The following is a 13,635-nucleotide window of genomic DNA, read 5'->3' as shown; positions in this document are numbered from 1 at the left end:
ATACTTTGTTTCAATCTACATTCAGTCTCTTTAGCTCTGTTTCTTGAAGCAGATGGCATTTTCCATCCCAAATCTATTGTAATTGCCTTGAATCACAGCATTGCTGTGAGAAGCCAAGTCCATCATAGTTGATCCTCACATGTACAGGGTTCTCTTCATTCTTCAGATTCTTGATTCTTCTCTCTCTGCCTTTTCACCAAAAACCTCACTGGATAAATATTACAGGATCTGAGAATGGCTGATGCTTTACTAAGACCAGTTTCTGAAAAACATTCCCTTTATCACTGGAAAGTTCTTCTGAAATTACACATCCTGATTTGCAATCATTATTTGAGAACTCACCTCAATGTAGAAGCCTGCTTAATAAATGCAGTTACTGAATATTCACTCCAATTTGCACCATCTGGGATATGCTTTTATTTGATTGAAGGATAGCCAGATAGAAGTAGTAGTGGCCACTAGGTGGCCCTATGCACAGTGTTTTTAAAGTTCAAGTCTGTCCTCACATTTACTAGCTGTTTGATTGTAGGTAGGTCATTTAGCTTCTGTCTGCCATGGTCTCATCACCTGTAGAATGGGAGAAGAAACACCTACCTAACAGGGTTGTTTTGAATATCAAATGGGGTATGCTTCATAAATAGGTAAAAATTTCTAAACCTTAAAGTACTTCATAAATGTTAGCTATTTTAGCTATTATTAGTAATCACTTCAGACCAGCATTTTCACTTAGCCAACTGAGAATAAAACAACAACTTTATTCAGCTTTGTATTGCAAATGGAAACCTGAATATGACGTTCTGAATTCAATTTCCACTGCCCAAACTGAGTAGATCTGTGGAATGTGGGCTAAATCCCCGGCCCTGGTTTTCTGTTTTTATCTGCTCTCTGCACTACCTTGTGCATAGTAAATGATAGATTTGAGTTGAAGTAAACTTTTGATTTAAAAAAGGGATTATCTGGAGAGGATAAAAGGAGAAGGAAAATAGAATAAATAGGAGGAACTACAGTTAGCAATAATAATTAATTACTAGTCAAAATATTTTTCCCCTGAAGCAATTGAGGTTAAATGATTTGCCCAGGGTCACATAGTTAGGAAGTGTTAATTGTCTGAGGTCAAATTTGAACTTAGGTTTTCCTGACTTTAGGGCTGATGTAATATCCACTGGACCACCTAGCTGCCCCCTGTCAAAATAATTTTGAAGCAAGTTTTTCTGATAAGGCCCCGTTTTTAAAACATATAAGGAACTGAGGCAAATTTATATTTAAAAAAATGATTTATGCCCCAATCAATAAATAACTAAAAGATATCATTTATGCCCAAAGGGCTAAAAATCCATGCATATCCTTTGACTTAACAATACTACTACTAGGTAAGAATCCCCAAAGAGATTTTTTTTTTAAAGGAAAAGGACCCACATGTTCAAAAATACTCATAGCAGCTTTCTTCCCAGAATCAAAAATTGTAAATTGAGTAGATGCATATCAATTGGGGAATGGGTGAACAAATTGTGGTACATGATTATGATGGAATATTATTGTTCTATGAGATATAATGAACATGATGCTCTGAGGAAAAATCCTGGAAAGCTCTGTATGAACTTAAACAAAGTGAAATGTATTATATATACAAAGTAATACCAATATTCTGGGATGATCAGTTGTAAATTCTCTGAAATACAATGACCCACAATTACTCTGAAGGATTTATGATGAAAAATACTATCCATACCAGAGATGGAATTGATTGTGTCTGATTATACAATAAACCTTCTCTTTGTGTGTGTGTGTTTTTTTTTTAATATTTTCTTGAGATATTTGATTTTTTGGATAGAAAGTCTATGATTTCTTGCACACTTGACTTTTATAAAAATGTTTTGCATAATTTCACATGTGATTTCTTAATAAGCTCTGGGAGTAGGATAAAGTAAAGAATCTGGAACTGAAAAGTCTTAAGAATAAATGTAAAAAAAAGTGCTTTAAATACAACTGGTGGAAAATAATAAATAAATAATTTAATTTTAAAAAACATGGGGTGATCATAGCAGTGGCATAGAAAGTAATAGAAATAGGAAACTAGGGTCATGAATAGATTTTTTTAAAAAATGAATAAAAGAACAGAATGAAAGTCAGGAGGAATAGACAGTTTAGAAAACAATATTTCATTAATGCAGACTTTAAAAAGAAAGATAAGCTGACCTGTGAATACAGAGTTATAGTTTTGAGTAAAAAGTTTCTTTTTTGTTCTTCTTTACACATGGAAATGCTCTTTTTATTTCCTCTTGGCTAGGTTCAGAATTTTTTTTTTTTTTAATCAGATCGATAGGATTTGAAAATTCAAAAGGCACAGTGATCATATGTTGAGAATTTAAGACCAACATTACTATTTTTATTTTCAACATATTAATTATTTTTTCATTTAACAAAAATTGTTATTGAATCTAAATTTTAAAAATGACTATCACTGTCCTGGCAACTTCACAGGTTGTTATGAGAAAACACCTTTTTGAACACAGAGATTTAAAATAAAGTACTATAGAAATGTGAAAAAATGTCTTTTATCTTTGTTCAAATGACTAATTTATTGACAACTATATAGAATGACTAATACATTTTTCCAGTACATGGCCTTTGTGTCCTGTTTTGTGTCATCACAATCTCTGTTTTCCTCATGCCCCAGAACTTGCTACTCATGTCTAGTTCAGGAACCCAAAAATTATACCAGTTAATGTCACAGTAATATCACAATAATTTTATCTTAAAATTTCATAACATGTAGAGATGGTAAAGTTTTGTCACAGATTTTATCTTGCTAACAATCCCCCACTGAGGAAAGAGAGTGAATCAAATCCCCCTCCCATTCTACATCTCTACAGGGACAGATTAGAGATAAGAAAAATAAAATAGAAGAAAAAAAGGAACATAAAATTTCTTGATTTAGGAAAAATATAATTCTAAAAATAAACTAAGTAAGTAGACCAATTGTTAACTTGGGCTCCTGAGTGAAAGAGTTAGAAATTTAGTCCAACAAATCTATCTCCAAATGGTGAGACTGATTGTATCTGCCTTATGGGCACTTGGTCAACTAAATGAGGGAATTGAAAAAGTAGCCTCAGGAATGGTATTAATCAGGGATAATCCTGCTTGAGTTGTAGGATGGATTTTGGGATTATACCTGTGTTTTTAAGATGGAAAAACTTCAGGTTGATAGAAGAGTTATCTGAACAGAATTTTGTAGACCTCTGGTTTTCAAAATTTGCCTAAATGTACTGATAGCATCTACAGGAGTCACAATGGGCTTGTCACTTAATGGAGTCTATCATTTTCTGGGGATAGGTTTGAGAGAGTTACTGATAATTCAGTCATGTATGACATACCTATTTTCCATGGAGTTTTTCTGGTCAATATACTGAAGGTGCTTGCAATTTCTTTCTCTAGTGTGTCCCTGTTGAGGTTCAAAAGGAGACCCCCAAAAGGTTGGAGTTGAAGACCGGTGTCTCGAGGTGTCTCAGAGGAATTTGCAGGCTAGACCCCATCTCCAAGTCAAGGGGCAAAGTTTATTATAATTGTAACTACAATTAAAGGAGGCTAAATTCCAAAAGGATTTAGCAAAAAACCAGGAGCAACAAGATAAATTTATAGGAAAAGAGATCCAGTCCTTTGGGTCACTGATATACAAATTTTATGACTTAGAGGTAGAACTGAGGAGTGGTCTGGTATATACCTCACTATTGAATGTTAAGGTTCAGATGTGGGGTTGAGGAGTAGTCAGGTTATGCACTTTACCATTTGTCTCAGAAACCCTGTTATCACTGACCTAAAGATTGTTATCTGGCAGTCAGCAATATTTCTAGGATTATTTCTTAGTATTTCTAAAGCCAGGAGACTTTAGGTTCCTTGACAAACCTTTGGCCCTGGCGTCTTTCTAACTGAGCTTTACTTCCAAATTTCTACAATAAACCTCTTATTTATCAATCTAGGTTTTCGGGCCTGTAAATTCATTTTCCAGGGGACATTGCGCCTCATGGGATTATCTATGCACCAAGAAATGGGGTCCTCCTTTCCTCTGGCTTCAGGATTACTGTTGTAATTCTCCTAAGAGCTGCCTCCATTATACCCTTCTCAAGCAGTTTGAAACCTAAACTCACTTGGGACAAAGGGATACAAGTCTAATATTCTGGAGCTACTTCAGACTGAGAAGGAGCACAGAACTGTCAAGTGGGGTCCAGACTGAGAAAGGGATACACCTGACTTGCAGCATCCAGGGTTTGCTGAGTGTCAGCATCAAGTATCAGGTGATATTCCGATTAAAACAATAATTGGAAGTTCATAGTTTGGAGTCTACAAGGAACAACTCCCTCACACACAGATTTAAAATGCCACCGTCAGCAATGAGCAAAAAACCCAAATAAATAAAAGTGGATTTTATATGGGAAAGACTAGGAACCCCATCCAGAGGAAGTCTTGGGGGAGAAGAGATGAGGCTGTCATGAATGTCTCACACTCAGACAGTTTTTCCTAAATATCAAAGGACATTTACCCCCAATCCTTGCTTTTGTCTCCTCAAAGGAGTAGGGCAATGGGGGGAACTTGAGGTTATACACAGTGAAAGGAGTACTCACGAGGCCTAGGGTGCAAGCACCATAATGTGTAAAAGGCATTAAGCATTGGGTAGAGAGGATGGCAATCAAAGTGGATAATTAGTCTTAAATGCCTCAGCTTGAGTTATTTGAGAAGTGAAGGCTGGGCCACTGTCTCTCTGTAAAGAACTGGGCAGGCCAAAAGAAGTTAGCAAAAACACTTCTCAGTCTTGCAGAGGAAGGAATTGACCTGATGGATAAAGCTGTCAACACCAACCAAAAGAAGTTTGGAGCTCCTGAGAGGGGGCATATGGGTAAATTCTATCTGCCAGTCCTCCCCTGGGTATGTACTCCTCCTCCAGGAGTCAGAGTAAATCCCCCTTTGGATTTACCTGGACACAAACTGGGCAGGCCTGATAGACTCGTTTACTGTTTCTCCTAGCTTGTGACCAGTAAAAATAGGTTTCACAAGGGGTTGGCATTTGTTTCCACAAGTGAGTAGCTTTGGAATAGGTCAAAGAGAAGTTTCTATTGCCTGGTCTCTGAAGTTGGCCGGAAGTGTTTGAAACTACCCAGAAGGAGAAAGGGTATAACCCCTTTCTTTAGCAAGAACTTGTTCCTGGGAGGTACATGAGGGAGTGTAGGAGTCAGGGAGTTGGGGTATTAAAGGTGGGGTAGTCTGCAGCAAACAGGCAGCAGCATAGGCAGCTGAATCTGCAAGCCTGTTTCCCTTTGCCTGAAGTAAATCCCTCTTCTGTTGTACTTTACAAAAGATAACAGAACCTCTCCAGGCCCATGGACATCTTGCATTAATTTTGCAATTTCCCCTGCATACTTGTAAAGGGCCTAGAACCGATCTTCTCTGTGCGGAAGGGAGCCGCCCTAATGTCAGTCAACTCCAGCTCCGGGTTGATTATTAGAGCTGCGTGTCTGTGGATGCGTAGAGCTATGAGTCGCCTGGCCATAAAAGGAGAAACCCGACTAGGCATTGATAAGGGAGCTGGCCCCGCCCACGATGGGAGGTTTCGGGGAGGGTCCGAGAACCTCTATAAGAGGAATTGCCAGCGGCAACTCGGGGAGACATTTTGGGTGCAGACAATAAAGACCAGTTCTGCTACACGTTGGCTCTCTGTTTGCTTATTCCCCGCTCCTGTCTCCGGAGCGGGGCCGGAGACGTCCGAAGGCTGGTGATAGCGTGAGGCGCGCAGTAAGAAACTTTCAGTTTCCAGTGAAGCTGCAGGGAAGCAGACCCACAACAAGTGGCACCTTGAACAGGGACCTGGGCAGTGTATTCGCTGGAACAAGGAAAGGTAAGTAGAAAGACGCGCTCCTTGATTTTTAGAATCAAGAAGAAGCAAACAGCCTGACTGCTTAGACGCAGTTAGATGAGGCATGGGACAAAAAATAGTTAAAGCCCATATCGAGTCAACAGATTCAGGAGTATATGCTTCATAGCTATATAAACTCCGTAAAAAGAATAGAGTGGATCTTAACTTAAAAGCATGCAGAGTCTGGATAGAAAAAATAGAGCTCTGGTCTGTCTGTGTATGTTTGTCTGCTTTGAATTTTTTGTTCTGTGTTAAAAGTTAGCAAGCTCATAAGAGATAAGAATTCAGCCTCTGTGTTACAGGCTTAGAAAAATAATAGGCTGAATTGTGGAAATTGAAATTCATTCAGAATAGTAATTCTTTCAGAGTGGTTCAAAATGTATTGGTCTTAAAAATTGTTTGTGATCTTAAACTTTTTAACCTGTTGTACCAATTTGTAAGTAAAACAAAAGAAAAAAAAAACTTGACTATTTTAAACTGGTGGGAAAGTTTTCTCTGAAAAGCAGATTTTCAAAGCTAAAAGGGGAGTAATGGCATTACAATCTTATCTGCTTAATACCGCCTGGGAAGCTTCTTACTAGTGGCCTTGAAGCACTCAGGCAGAAGAAAAAAAAAAAAAACTATTTGGTTTGCTTCTGAAACATTGGGTAATTTGTTATCATTATGGGTTATGAATCTTGAAGTTTAAAGTTTAAAAAAAAAAAGGTGATTAAAGAAAAGGGACAAGAGAGATTGATTTGCAAAATTAATTAATAGTTTAAATGAAGCATCTAGTCAGAAGAGTTATTGGTTTGGAAGTGTTTAAAGTATGTCAGAGAAAGTTTGAGCAAGTAGGCATTGGGAAGAGAGAAACAGAGAGATGGGACAGGAGAATAAAGGTGATTTAAGAAGGATTTATTAGTGGGAGCAAATGATTTCAAGAAGAAATCAGTGGGGAAAAGAAGGAACTTGTTGGAAAAGGTAGTCACGGAGAGGTGACTGTGAGACGGAACGTATTTTTGCAGGGGTAGAGCAGCAATAGGAAGCTGCAGCTGTTTCTGGTTGAAGAAAGCAAACTGATTTAAAGGGATTCAAAATTCTTCCTTATATCCAATATTTGAAACCAAGGATTTGTTTTTAAGGAAATATGTTATGTCTTTATTTAACATCTGAAAACTTTACAACTAAACAGGCTTATTGCTCAGACTCCTCCCTTAGGGTTTCAACAGTGCATGAGTTCTAGCTTGGAGACGGGGTCCTGGTTAGGACGTGGAAGGAGGACAAGCTGACCCTGAGCTGGAAAGGACTGTTCCAGATCCAGATACAGCAGTGCTACATAGGAAAGAGAGTGGACTCTGAGGGTGTGGACTTCCCAACTGAATGCAGAGAACAAGCTGAGACAAACATTGAAAAGCAACTGATAAACTGTGCATGTAAAATCTTGATAGAGGTATTGAAACCTCACTATTAGATAAAATATCTATTACTGACACCTCCCCCTCCTACAAAACATCCTCCATCAATCATAAGAGTTCCTAAAACTTGTACCAATAATGTAACTTTTCCTCCTCTGATGAATTGTGTTAGAAAGAAAAGAACCTGGTATGACACTTTATTTGGTGGTGCTGGAACTGGTTTTGGTATAGTTAATTCAATAGACTTTGAAATCTTGGCCAGCAGACTGCGCAGTGCTGGACAAGATGTTTCTCAGGCTTTGACTGTAAATGCTCAAATAGTTGCCCACGACGATCCTACTCCACCAAAATACATTATAATATCAAGGCCAATTTCTACAGATTTTTGATGATAGTATTATTACTAGTTTGGGTTTTATTGGAAATATTAGTAAATTATTTAAGTGGACCAAATGCTCTTTACAAAATATGTATACCTAGATACAAAAAGAAAATGCTCAGAGATTGTTGCAATGTGGGATTATATGTTTAATTTACCAGAAGCATGGAAAAACAATGACCTGAAAATGCTATGTGTACTTTTTTTTGGTGTACTGGAACTATTGTGTATTGTCAAGTTAAGATATGGGCTGTTATGTGTTAATTTCATGTATTACCTTTTGTCTTACCTGATTACTTTGCTTTACTTCATATATATGGATATCCTAAACAGATCTTAAGTTATGAAGAAACTATTAGAGTCTAATCAGCGCGCATTAAATGAACATCAAATACAGACTCTTATAGCTGCAGGACAACTTATCGAGGCCTCTCATTTAGTAACATCGGATACTAACCACCATTGGTATGATTTCTTATTTAGATCAGGTAGCGCTACCATTTATTTTAATAGTTTAGCCATACCATATTATTATTATTGTTCTTTCTGTAATTATGTATGTGTAATTGTCATATGTATTGGAAAATGAAATTAATTTACTCTAATTTCACCCCACTAGCTCAGTCCTCTTATTATTTTCGTGATCTTAAGGCCAAATGATTAAGAAATTTAAAATTTCATATTAGGATTATAAGCTCACTCAAATCTAACAGGCCTGAGCTTCCAAATTATGGGAACTTGACCGTTCCATGAACTCCGTATATTTTTGACACTAGATGCTAGGAACTAGCCATTCCTAGAGATGTTTGTGCTCCAGAGAAGAGTGGCTCCCTCTCTGGGCATAGACAATTAATAAAGAACTGTCAAGATACAGACGATACGGAACGAGTCAACTAGTGAAGCCCTTCCGTAACCCGCACCTGCACAGATGTATGTGCCAAACCCTTATATAAATTTTTGGCAAAAATCCTTCTTTGTCTATAGACATGATAAGAAAATTAACTAGAATGAACAGAACCTTAAAAACTATGCTCATTAAACAAAAAGGGGGAATGGGATGCAAGAAAATAACTCAACAAGATATTGATAAAGCTCTCTTCACTATCAATTTTTTGAAATTTGACGATGAGGGATTAACACCGGCCATGAAGGCTTTAGTTGAAAATACCATGGGTAATAAACCAGAAAGAAAATCAATGACAGAAAAATCGGAAAATGATTCCAAAGAATTAAGATTGGAAAAGATAATGTATAAGGATGAGAATAACGTTTGGAAAGGCCCTTACAAAGTTATTGTGAGAGGCAAAGGATTTGTTTGTGTCTCAACAGGGAAAAAAGAGAAAAGATGGATCCCGATCAGAAGGACCAGGTTGGTATGAGAAAAAGAAGACGAATCCATCGGGGCAGAGGAGAAAGGAGGAGAAATGGAAAAAACCGAACCCAACGAGCAAAGAGAAGAGAAGGAAGACGAGAAACTCAAATGCAAATGAATCAAATTGCATGCATGTTGTTAGGATTAAGTAGCCTGATAGGAGGGGTGAAGAGTGAGGAAAGAAATATGATTGCAGATTTGTCTAGTTTTCAAATGGTCACTTGGCGTCATCAGCCTATACCATTAGCCACATTAGGAAATGTTTCCTTTTTGGAAGGGATAGGGGAGTACAAAGAATCAAAAATATGGAAGGAACATTTTAAGAAGCTCACTTTCATTACTCGGGATGTCCCTTTATGCCTGACATATAACTTAAAGATAAGTTCATGCATTATGCTGGAACCTTTTAGAATTAAGCAATCATCCCACAAAACGAGCGACCTAAATGACTTAACTAGCGAGATGATAGTTGAGATGTTGGCTGTTCCCCACGTGGAACATGAGATAAAAGATGAAGTTGAAAGTCCCCTTCCCCCTTGTACCCTGGTTATGAACTCGCCTTTATTTTCACCTTTGATCAGTTGTTCCACGGGCGTGTTTCGTAAAGGGCCCTTTTTGCCAGAAGTTAATATCAGCTTTTGGAATGGGGAGACAGATGAGGCACCGGTACTGGTTGCACCAACACCCATAGTGGAAGGGCATATTCAGAATCACCTATGGAAGATAGGTCTGACACTAGCAATTACGAATATTTCAGTTATAATTAATGGTCCTCTACATGAACATCCTACCAAACTGCTGGTGCTGCCGCATAGAGTTTGGAAGAAGGATTTTGGAGAAAGGTTTGGAAGTTTACTAGGGAAAAATACTACCTGCTTTAAACACTCTAGGGTTAATCAGATGCAGACTTGCTTCCCTTTTAAAGGTAGAGTTCAGTCATTTGACGGTGCCGCCTTTTTATTATGTTTGATAGCGTCAATGATACCTAGAGGGCATCCTGCTATGACGCGATTATCACCAATGAAATTGGGGAAAAGACCTTAGCCTTTAACAGCGGGGTTATATTTTTATTGAAGAGTCCCCCTATCACCCCACGCCCTCCTTCGGAGGGTAAGAAACAAGATGGCAAGGGTATGATTCCAATGTATACTCTACACGTGGCTAAGGCACCAACTCATTGGGCTATAACTCCTAATCTTCCCAAATTACGAATGATGACATGGGTTCATGAAAGTATCCCTTTAAAATTGACTGGTAATGGCTCATTCTTGGTAGGCTCACACATTCACCCAGGGTACCCAGAGCGACAACCTCAAATGTTTAAACAAAGTAAAGACAGCCTAACTTTTATGACAACCCACTTGCCACTGTGCATAGTTCTTGAGGGACAAGGGAATGATTGGTGTGCAACCATGAAAAGGCTGAATAGAAGTCATCTGCTACACAGTAATGATGAGTTAAATAATATAAGTACCAGTATGATGGTGCAGATGAAGGAAATACATGGAAAAAATACAATGAATGCTGTGAGACAGAGACGTGCTGATTTGCCGAGTTGTATAGACTCAAGGTTGGGTGTAGTTTTTGGTCAATTAAGGGAATGCAGTACAGGACTAATGAGGAAAAGCATATCTTTGCAAAATGGCACTGTGAACTTGACGTTTTGGGATCGGAATGCCGATTCTCACTCTCAACTGATTGCTCCTGTATTCTATTCTAATCATGTCCTACAGCCACATCTGTGGAAAGTGGGATTAGTTACAAATAAGATAAAAATGCAGTTACATATATCTAATAATGAGGACAGGGAGTTGACTTTTACCCAATGGCATCGGGTTTTTGGCAACAAGAATTCCACTTGCAGAGGGGGAGTTTTTCCAAATAGTACATTGTGTTATAGTTTTGAAGGACAATTGTGGACTTTGGGTAATGCTTTGTTCCTGATATGCTTGAATTCAAACTATAAGATAACCAAAGCAGAAGGGGAGTACGTGGTAGTGTGTACAAATGGGACATATACAAATGTTATAGGAGGTATTGAAAGATCATTACTGTATGATAGCACTCTGTTTTTGCTGGAAGTGCCACCGTTTACCGTTCATCCTATTTTAGCTAAGAACTTTGCAATATCACCAGCAGAAGGGGTTCTTCGAGGACTATTGAAAAATCTGCACCATAGAGGAAAACGGGAAGGTGGCAGTATGTTTTTATCACTGGCAGCCTTAGCTCTGAGTATCTCAGAGGAATTCCAGATAAGAGAACTGAATACACAATTGACTATTGTGGCGGAGAAGCTACAGAAGTACATGACTGAAAATGACTTGGCCTGGAGACACCAGGAGGCCATAGACTCTATGCTGATTTCTCAAATAACTCAACTGCAATATGTTTCCTTGGAGTTAGTGAAACAACAAGCTTTGTTGTCCCGATATGTGAAACTTACTTGTAGCTTTTTATATCGTGCCTCTTGTATTTTACCTGTGTTATATAATTCCTCTGATTATGCATATCTTGAATGTCTTTTACGTAATGCTTCTATGCAAACGTCTTTACAGAATGAATTAATGGCCCTTGACAAAATTATAAATGGATTGGAGAATGTGACAATTGATTTTAATAAGCAATGGGAGGAATCGACCTCCTCGTTGATGGCATGGTTGAATGGGCTTGACTATCACAATGTAATTCACTGGTTAATTCTCGGGTGTGTTGCCCTCGTCCTTGTGTTATTTATGTTGTGTTTTTTGCCTTTAATGATTCGAGCCATACTTTTTGCACTACGTCGGTCTCTGACAGAACTGAAGGCATCTAATGTCTTAAATGCCAAAGGAGATTTGTAATCAATCCCTGATCAATGAGCCTAATGTTGTACATGTATTTTGATATTATCTATTTGTGTTTCGATTTCTGGTGCTCTGAATATTTTCCATTTTGATATTTTCATAATTGATATTCCTGGTGCTCTACCTCCATTTATGTCCTTCCGAGTTGTGATGGCTGTATTAGACCGCCCTCTTTTTAAACAAAAAGGGGGAATTGTAAAGGGCCTAGAACCGATCTTCTCTGTGCGGAAGGGAGCCGCCCTAATGTCAGTCAACTCCAGCTCCGGGTTGATTATTAGAGCTGCGTGTCTGTGGATGCGTAGAGCTATGAGTCGCCTGGCCATAAAAGGAGAAACCCGACTAGGCATTGATAAGGGAGCTGGCCCCGCCCACGATGGGAGGTTTCGGGGAGGGTCCGAGAACCTCTATAAGAGGAATTGCCAGCGGCAACTCGGGGAGACATTTTGGGTGCAGACAATAAAGACCAGTTCTGCTACACGTTGGCTCTCTGTTTGCTTATTCCCCGCTCCTGTCTCCGGAGCGGGGCCGGAGACGTCCGAAGGCTGGTGATAGCGTGAGGCGCGCAGTAAGAAACTTTCAGTTTCCAGTGAAGCTGCAGGGAAGCAGACCCACAACACATACTTAATGGGTTTTGTTTTGTTTTGTTTTCTGTCAAAAGTCCCCTTTCTTTCCATTTAGCCTCATGAACATGCAAACCATGAAAGGAATATTTGGAATCCATATAAATGGTCACTATCATTTCTTTCCCCAATTCTAAAGCTGAGGACAAAAATTCTCTGAAGTTGGTGGGAAGCTAATGTTGTCAATGGCTGTCCTAAAGTGATCTTAGAGGCTTCCTCAATTAGAAAGACTATAACAGCCACTGTTCTAAGACAGGAGGGTCGCCCCAAAGACATCTAGTTTTTTTTTGAGAAGTCTACAAACTCCAACCATACCCAGGAAAGTAAACAACTGGTTTTTTTGAGGCAAGTTTAAGGAGTGATAAAATTATCTGCTTCTTTTCCACTGTAAGTAAAAAGGAGGTAAGAGTTAATTCATGGCCTAGATTTTTTTTTCTTTTTTATTATAACTTTTTATTTACAAGATATATGCATGGGCAATTTTTCAGCATTGACAATTGCAAAACCTTTTGTTCCAACTTTTCCCCTCCTTCCCCCCCACCCATTCCCCGAGATGGCAGGTTGATCAATACATGTTAAATATGTTAAAGTATAAGTTAAATACAGTATATGTATATGTCATGGCCTAAATATTTAACAGACTGATAGGCAATGTGACAGAGAAAGAAACTTTCTAGTTCAGGAAAACAGAAAGTTAAGGGTTTTTATGGCTGCAGTCAACAAAGCTTCTCTGTGGGGCTGCAGATCAAGACATCATCTACTACTGAATAGCCAGTGCCTGTCCAAATATGTGGGGGCTCTCACAGAAGTCCTGAGATAGGACTGTCCATGTTAATTGGTGGGAGTTACTTTCTCCTGAATTTAGCCATTAAAAGGCAAGAAGAAATTTCCTTTGCAATTTGATATGCAAAATAAAACATCTTTAAGATCTAAAGTAGAAAAACATTGTGTCTCCTGAATACTCATACAGTTCTCATGGCTTCTACTATTCCTACTATTTTTGAAGTATTAAATATCTGAGACCAGATTTGAACTCAGATTCTCCTGATTTCAGGGCTGGTGCTGCCTCAATGTAATGAATGAGTTCTGACAGACAAATCTTTAATTCTTACTTATTTTCCT

General features: G+C 38.4%; 1 long non-coding RNA gene across 2 annotated transcripts; it reads left to right on the top strand.

The window, feature by feature from the left end:
- Positions 1 to 5,418: 5,418 nt before the first annotated feature.
- LOC141563499 (uncharacterized) lies at positions 5,419 to 12,366 on the top strand. 2 transcript variants are annotated; one of them, XR_012488438.1, is made up of 2 exons: positions 5,419 to 5,887; positions 7,103 to 12,366. It is a non-coding gene; the product is annotated as an uncharacterized LOC141563499 (long non-coding RNA). The 2 variants fall into 2 exon arrangements; XR_012488437.1 differs by having other exon boundaries at positions 7,090 to 12,366.
- Positions 12,367 to 13,635: the final 1,269 nt, after the last annotated feature.

The sequence above is a fragment of the Sminthopsis crassicaudata genome, chromosome 3, assembly GCF_048593235.1.
Source record: "Sminthopsis crassicaudata isolate SCR6 chromosome 3, ASM4859323v1, whole genome shotgun sequence".
Taxonomy (NCBI): Eukaryota; Metazoa; Chordata; class Mammalia; order Dasyuromorphia; family Dasyuridae; genus Sminthopsis; species Sminthopsis crassicaudata.
This window is presented reverse-complemented; position numbering and strand designations above follow the sequence as displayed.